Here is a 7505-nt window from a genome sequence, read left to right as displayed (position 1 = left end):
AGACACACGCCTGCCTATTTAGAGACTACATTTGCCAGCTTTTCTTGCAGCTAGGTGTGACTATGTGACTAGCCAAAAGGATATAAGCAGAATTGATGTGAGCATCTTCTGCTTCACATTCTTAGAAATGAAAATACTTGACCTCCATAACCTCTCTTTCTTCTTTCCTTCCCATGGGCTGGAATGCAGATGCAACAGTGATCCAGTTTTAACTACGCAGATGAGGGGCATTCCTAAATCATGGTGGAGTCATAAGATGGAAGGCATCTGGGCCCCTAAATGATCTCATAGATCAGAGCTACTCTATACAGACTGTGAAATCAAAGAGAAAGAAATTTCTATATTATTTAAACCACTATATTTTGGGGTCTCCAAGTTACAGTAACTTAGCCAATACACTAGCTAATATCAGTTAACTGTTTAAAAACATCTGCTTCAAAGTCAGATGTACAGGTTTTGAATCTTAGCTTCCATATCACTAGCTGCAGGCCTTCAGGAGACTTTCTTAAGTACCGTGAACCCCAATTTCCTCATCTGTAAAGTGGAGCTAAAAATATACTAGGGATATTATAAAGATAGCACATGCAAAACACTATAATACAATGTCTGTCTCACATTAAGTGCTTAATAATTGTTACCTGTAGCTCTATAAGGTGTGGCTCAATGAGGTTTAAAAAAATGAAAAAAGTCAATTAAAGCAGTAAATAGGAGTCTCTCTAACAAAAAAAAAATAAAACTAAGTAAAGTAGAAAGCTTTGCTTTGAGGTTTCCTACTATACCATTTTTGGGAAACTTCTCAAGGGACTCCATTTCATTTTGACACATTGCAAATGATATAGAAGTTCTGTTAATTTGAATTCTGATAGAATAAGAAACTCTAAAAGTAAGAATGATTCTGTTCATACCAAATAGGCTTCCTTAGAATACACAAATAATAATAAGTCAGTGAAGCACTGACCTATTTGGATGGCAAATTATTAGCACAGGTAAATAGTTTCCAAAATACCTGGAAGATAAAAATGTACCAAAGAAGTAACCCAACAGAGGTCTGCTTCTCCAAAGGTCAAGCCCTTGTCAGAATATAAAATTCATGGCAGATGGAGAAAAATAGGAACATGTTGTCAGCTTGGATCGAATTGGCTATATTATTATTTTTTATTTTTGCCAATTTCCAATGCTCTATAGAAATAGAGAGGGAGAACATCAAGTCTTAGAAATGAAATGGTGTTACAAGTAATCCTGCAACAAAAATACACAACCACTGCCTAGTGAGACCTGTTGGAACGTGGCAGCCCACAGAGCCTAAATAATACTACAAGAATACCATGGCTGAAACTGACACCCCCTTCCTAGCCATTCTGGCAACTAGCTTACTCAGTCCTTGCATATGGGGCCATATTTCTGTGACAGAGAGATATCAGAGTAACAAACTCTAGCTTGATCTGTGTCCTGTGATTACAGAGACACCAGTGTTACCCCGGATTTGTAAAAGTGGCTTTTACTTTTCAGAGGCTATCAGTGGCTGAATAAACAGATATGGCTTAGGTATCCCCAGAAATAACATAAGGTAAGCAATTCTGCAATGTGTAAGTACTGTTTTTCTTAGGATTTGTTTGATATTCATATTTTGGTGTTTTTTTAATCCACCTATATATCCCTACCTGAATTTGTTTCTTGGCCTGTGGACTATAGTTTACATCTAATTAATCTGTACTAATTAGAGGGAGAAGAACACCTTTATGCTCATTTTGAAATGAAAAAATCATTTTTATCAATTTCATTTAGTCTTCTTTCACATTGAAGATATAGGAGTTACTGAGACATCAGGGGCCAAATATTTTCTTCCAGGGGTTTCCTTAATAACCATCTAACTCTTCTCCCTCTGAACCAACTTTAGTTATTTTTTTTTCTGGTACTATACTTCCCCACCCCCACTTTGTACCTCCCATGTTGCAGACCACATTTTTCTGCCTTCATATCATTGCTCACATTTTTAACTCACCACTCATTAAGCCAAACAAACAAACGGTTGGGTTAGAAGCAAGAGTTATGGAATAAGACAAATGTGACCTGGTCCCTAATTTTTCCTGTATTATCTTGGACAAGCTATGTAACTTCCTTGTGCCTAGTTCCTTCCTTTTTAAAATGGAGATGATAATAACAGTACCTACTTCATTGGGTTGAGAGTATTAAGTGAGACATTATGTATACAGCACCAAGCACTATGTCAGGCTTCATTATTCTAGACATTCCATTCTTTGTAAATATTCTGAAAAAGCAGGATGCCCTAGGCACTATTCAAACCCCTAATCCCCATTAGTGGTAGAATGCTATGTTTCATCTTGTGTACCTCTTTTCTATCTGTTCTTTCTTCCTAGGTCTTATTCCTGCTAGACCCAATTACATCTGATAGTGCCCCTCAGTGGTGAGGAGGCTGTTTGTACCCGGAAGACGATGCAAACATCAGCCTGCTCAGTGTGGAGATGCTGCACTTAGTGCTTCCAAGCACATGAACCCAGACCATCAGATGGTTCCTAGAAGGGAAGCTGAAAGCTAGGAACACTTAAAGCCTCCCTATAATTTTCTTCCTCATCTTCAAATTCTGTCAAAAAACACATTTCTATCTATTATATCTTCCTAATAACAAGTTATGAGCTATATGCCTAAGCCCAGTTCTGCCACTAGTACTTTAGATGTATCAGTTGGGTGGTTTCATCCTTTAAAAAGGGAGAAGAAATCAATGGAAATTAGAAGATAAGTGGTTTGAGAGAGGGCATAAAGGAAGAGAAGGGTTATGTTAGGATGGGTTACTACCATCTCTAGGGACACTCCCTGGCATCCATCTGTCCCCTGAGCTGCCTGCCTGCTTCACAGGGACAAATTTTTCTCTCCTGAGAAGACATTTGGGCAATTTGAAACTTGGTTTGAAGGCATCTGGTCACTTGAGTTCATGGATAAGGAAGTGATTTTTAGGAAAGGTAGCCCCAGTCTACCTGCTTAGTAAGTAAAAATCCAAGGTAGCCCCAGTCTACCTGCTTAGTAAGTAAAAATCCATTTTAATTGGCTGGTAAAAAATTATATATATATCTCAAATAATAATCTATATATCTCAAATTTTATATATATAAATAATAATAAATAATAATTGAAAGCAGAGTCTCAAAGAGATATCTGTACACCCATATTCATAGCACTACTGTTCACAATAACATATATATTTATATATATATATATATTATTTGAGACAGGGTCTCACTCTGTCATCCAGGCTGGAATGCAGTGGCAGGATCACAGCTCACTGCAGCCTTGACATCCCAGACTCAAGCAATCCTCCTGCCTCAACCTCCCTAGTAGCTGGGACTACAGGTGTGTGCAAAGTTTTATATTTTAAAAAAGAAAAAATTATATATTTAGGAAGTATCTTGGAGATAATTCTTATGAATCAGAGATCTGCTCGATGGGAAGCCAATATGAATTCATTCATTTACTTACTCTTTACTTTTCTCTCTTTTCATTGCATAGAAATTCTTTTCTGAATTAAAGATCTCCGAGGGGCTAATACCTAGAATGTGTAAAGAACTCATCTAACTCAACAACAAAAATCAAACAACTTGATTATAAAATGGGCAAACAACTTAAATAAACATATCTCCAAAGAAGATATACAAATGGCCAAAATGCACATGAAAAGATGCTTAATATTACTAATCATTAGGGAAATGCTAGTGATATAATACCTCATACCCATTAGGATAGTTACTATCAAAAATAAAAAAAAACAAGTGTTGGCAACAATATGTACAACCTTGTGCATTGCTGGTAAGAATGTAAAATGGTACAGCTGCTATAGAAAATAGTATGGTGGTTTCTCAAAATATTAAAAGTAGAATTACCATATGATGCAGCAACTCCACTTCTTGGTATAGCTCCAAAAGAATTGAAAGCAGACCAGTAAGTTGGGAGGCCAAGGTACACGGATCACTTGAGGCCACGAGTTTGAGGCCAGCCTGGCCAACATGGTGAAACGCCGTCTCTACTAAAAATACAAAAAAAAAAATTAGCTGGGCATGGTGGCGGGAGCCTGTAATCCCAGCTACTCAGGAGGCTGAGGCACAAGAATTGCTTGAACCGGGGAGGCCGAGGTTGCAGTGAGGTGAGATTACACTACTGCATTCCAGCCTGGGTGACAGAGGGAGACTCTGTTTCAAAATATAATAATAATAATAATAATAATAATAATAATAATAATTGAAAGCAGAGTCTCAAAGAGATATTTGTACACCCATATTCATAGCAGTACTGTTCACAATAACCAAGGAGTGGAAGCAACCCAAGTGTTCATCCACAGATGAATGAATGAGCAAAATGTGGTATATAAATGCAACGAAATATTACTTAGCTTTAAAAAGGAAGAAATTTGGACACCTGGTACAATATTGATAAACCTTGATGGTGTTAAGTGAAATAAGTTAGTCACAAAAGGATAAATATTGTATGATCCCACTTATATGACGTACCTAGAGTAGTCATATTTATAGAAACAGTAGAATGGTAGCTACCAGTGGGTAGGGGGAGGGTGGATAGTGACTTATTGCTTAGTGGATATAGAGTTTCAGTTTAGCAAGATTAAAAGAGTTCTGGAGATGGATGGCGGTGATGGTTGCACAACAGTGTGAATGTACTTAATGCCACTGAACTGTATCCTTAAAAACAGTTAAGATGGTACATTTTATGTTATGTGTATTTTACCATAATCTTTAAAATGTCAAGGTCATAAAAAAATAAGAAAAGTCTGAGAAGTCAGCACAGCAAGAGGATCCTACATAGACACGATGGTTAAATGAAATGTATTATCCTGGATGTAATCCTGGAACAGAAAAAGAGCGTTAGGTAAAAACTAAGGAAATCTAAATGATATGCACAATTTGCTCAATGATAATGCATAAATATTGGTTCATTAATATATTCTACAAATATACCATATTATGTAAGATATTAACAACAGGAAAAAGTGGGTGTAGGGTATATGGGAACTCTGCACTATCTTAATCGTTCTATAAATCTAAAACTATTGTAAAACAAAGTTTATTTTTTTAAGTACCATTTGCCCTGGTTTTCAGGAAGTGACCTATTTAAAACAAACTCCAATTACAGCTCTATAGCTGACATTCCAATTGTTATTCGTCCTGCTCACTTAGTACCTCTGAGGAGCTTTCATGTGCTTCACTGATCACTTCTTTAATCTAATTAATCCTGAGTTCATCCATGTGAGGCCATGGCAAGCAGCATTACAGAATTATCCTCTTTTTTAGACAAGGAGACTGAGGCACAGAAAGCTTAAGTGTTGGTCCAAGGTCAAACATCTAACTTAGTGTCAAAGCCAAGAGAGCAACATTGTCTTCATTTTCCAGCTTAGCATCCAAAGGCATTTTTTCCCTAATGAGACTTTCATGATGCGCAAGTACAATTGGATGTCTTCAAGACTTCAGTAATGTGGCCCAAGCTTAGCTATATCTCTGTAAATAGTGAAGATGCAATTGCTCCTTCTATGCACTACTGCAAGGATCCTCCAAATTTGTGCCCTGATATTTTGCCTACCCCCAACATTCTTTGTTCCCCAGTTATTATGTTCCTATATATCATAATTGCTCACAAAATGTGTCCATCAAATGAATAAGGGAATATGTATATGTAAGAATAAATAAATTAGTAAGTTGTCAAGGGAAAGGGACATCAATGGACTCCACTGGGAATGACTCTTGCTCCCAAGTCCACATGACAGCCAGACAAATGGTAGAATACCTCTTCTCTCAGCATCCCAATCCTCCCTCATATACCCATTACTGTGATCAACCAAATTATTTTCTAAGCATTATCTCTCCCCACTTCTTGCCTTCCCACCCCACTTACCCTCTCCCTCTCTTTTTTTTTCATAAACCCTTTTACTTATGGCATGTCTTGGAAAACGTGGCTTAACTAACTATATGAGCTGTTTAAACATGTTATGTTTTTGCTATTACACATGCCAGGATTCCCTTGTATGGCCTTCAAAACACAAGTGCTTCTTCGAATGCAGTGCTTTGCTAATTGTAAATTGAATTTTTCCCCATTAACACATTATAATTGCAGAGATGGTTCATCTTCATTTTTCAATTGACATTAGTTTAAATACTTGACCTTTGTTTCCTTGCTATTCATCTCACCAGATAGTTCATAATCTATTAAAGCCAACATTTAAAAGCAGCAGATGCAATACATATTTTAACAAATCTCCCTCAACAAAACCCTTCAGAAATGCAACTAATCACCCCATTTGTTTTATTAAATTTGGATTTTAAATGGCCGATTTTTCAAAATGTAGGCACATCTATAGTCTGTGAACCATAACAGACTGTATTTCCCTATTACTATTTTTATGTTCCCTTTGATTCAAACATTTTAAAATTCCAAAACGCAACTCCCCTGTGTGTTTTAATGGCCACTGATTATTTGATCATCTACAGCTATAAGCTCTTTTTCTATTCTAAAGCACCATCCACCCTGATTGTAGACAGCTTGTAAGATAACTGAAGTAAACGAGTATCTGGGTAGTATTAATACCCAGCTGTTGGGACGTAGCTTTAAGATGGTAAGGTATTTTGAAATTATAATTTGCACATCTTCACAATTGAGCACTAACTTTTATGCTTAATTTAGAATGAATGCCCAGGCAGAGGTCTTCTTCCTCCAGGGCACCTAGAAGACTGCTGACACTCGGTGCACATTAAAAGTCATTTCATTAGCAATGCAGTGATGGAGTAGGAAGACTGGCAGTTTCATGGTGGGAGTGTGTGAAACTTCTAGCGTGACTGGTAAAAGAACATAATAGAGCATAATAAGTGAGAGGGTTGATGTGCCATATTTTATCAGAAGAGAAAGCTGATTACTACACCACACATCTTAGTAATTTACAGATATTTTCCCCATTTCCCATTCAAATTACATAATTTCATGTGCCTTCTATTCTGCACAATGCACTTACCTATTATTTGCAAATGAAGTAAATACCCAGTCACATATCAATGAATATGTAAATTTTGCTGCCTCGATCCCACCACTCTTCTGCTTCCTATCAAAGTGGCGCATTTCAGATTTTGCCCTCCTTGAGGATAGAGATCACGTCTCTGGTATATCATTTGTGCTGCACTGGCACTCTGCAGGAGGCACAAACACGCATTCAGATAATATGGTTTGGATTCTAGGGAGAAGCTAAATCCACATTCTATCATTCAGACATAGATCTAGGCACTGGTATCATTTATAAATAGGAGTATCAGCCCTTTAATTGCTGTCTCAGTGACCCAAGTACTACTACTTAGTCATGCACAAAACTTTCTTCCACTATAAATCCCTACTACAATTGCCAGTAGCTACATAAGGCACTCAAAACTCAGGGACTCTTAAAGAATATATCTCATGTTATTTCCTTTGCCTGCAATGGCCTTCTCCACTTCGCTGCCTACTAT

The sequence above is a fragment of the Pan troglodytes genome, chromosome X (genome assembly GCF_028858775.2).
Source record: "Pan troglodytes isolate AG18354 chromosome X, NHGRI_mPanTro3-v2.0_pri, whole genome shotgun sequence".
Taxonomy (NCBI): Eukaryota; Metazoa; Chordata; class Mammalia; order Primates; family Hominidae; genus Pan; species Pan troglodytes.
Note: the sequence above shows the minus strand (reverse complement) of the source record.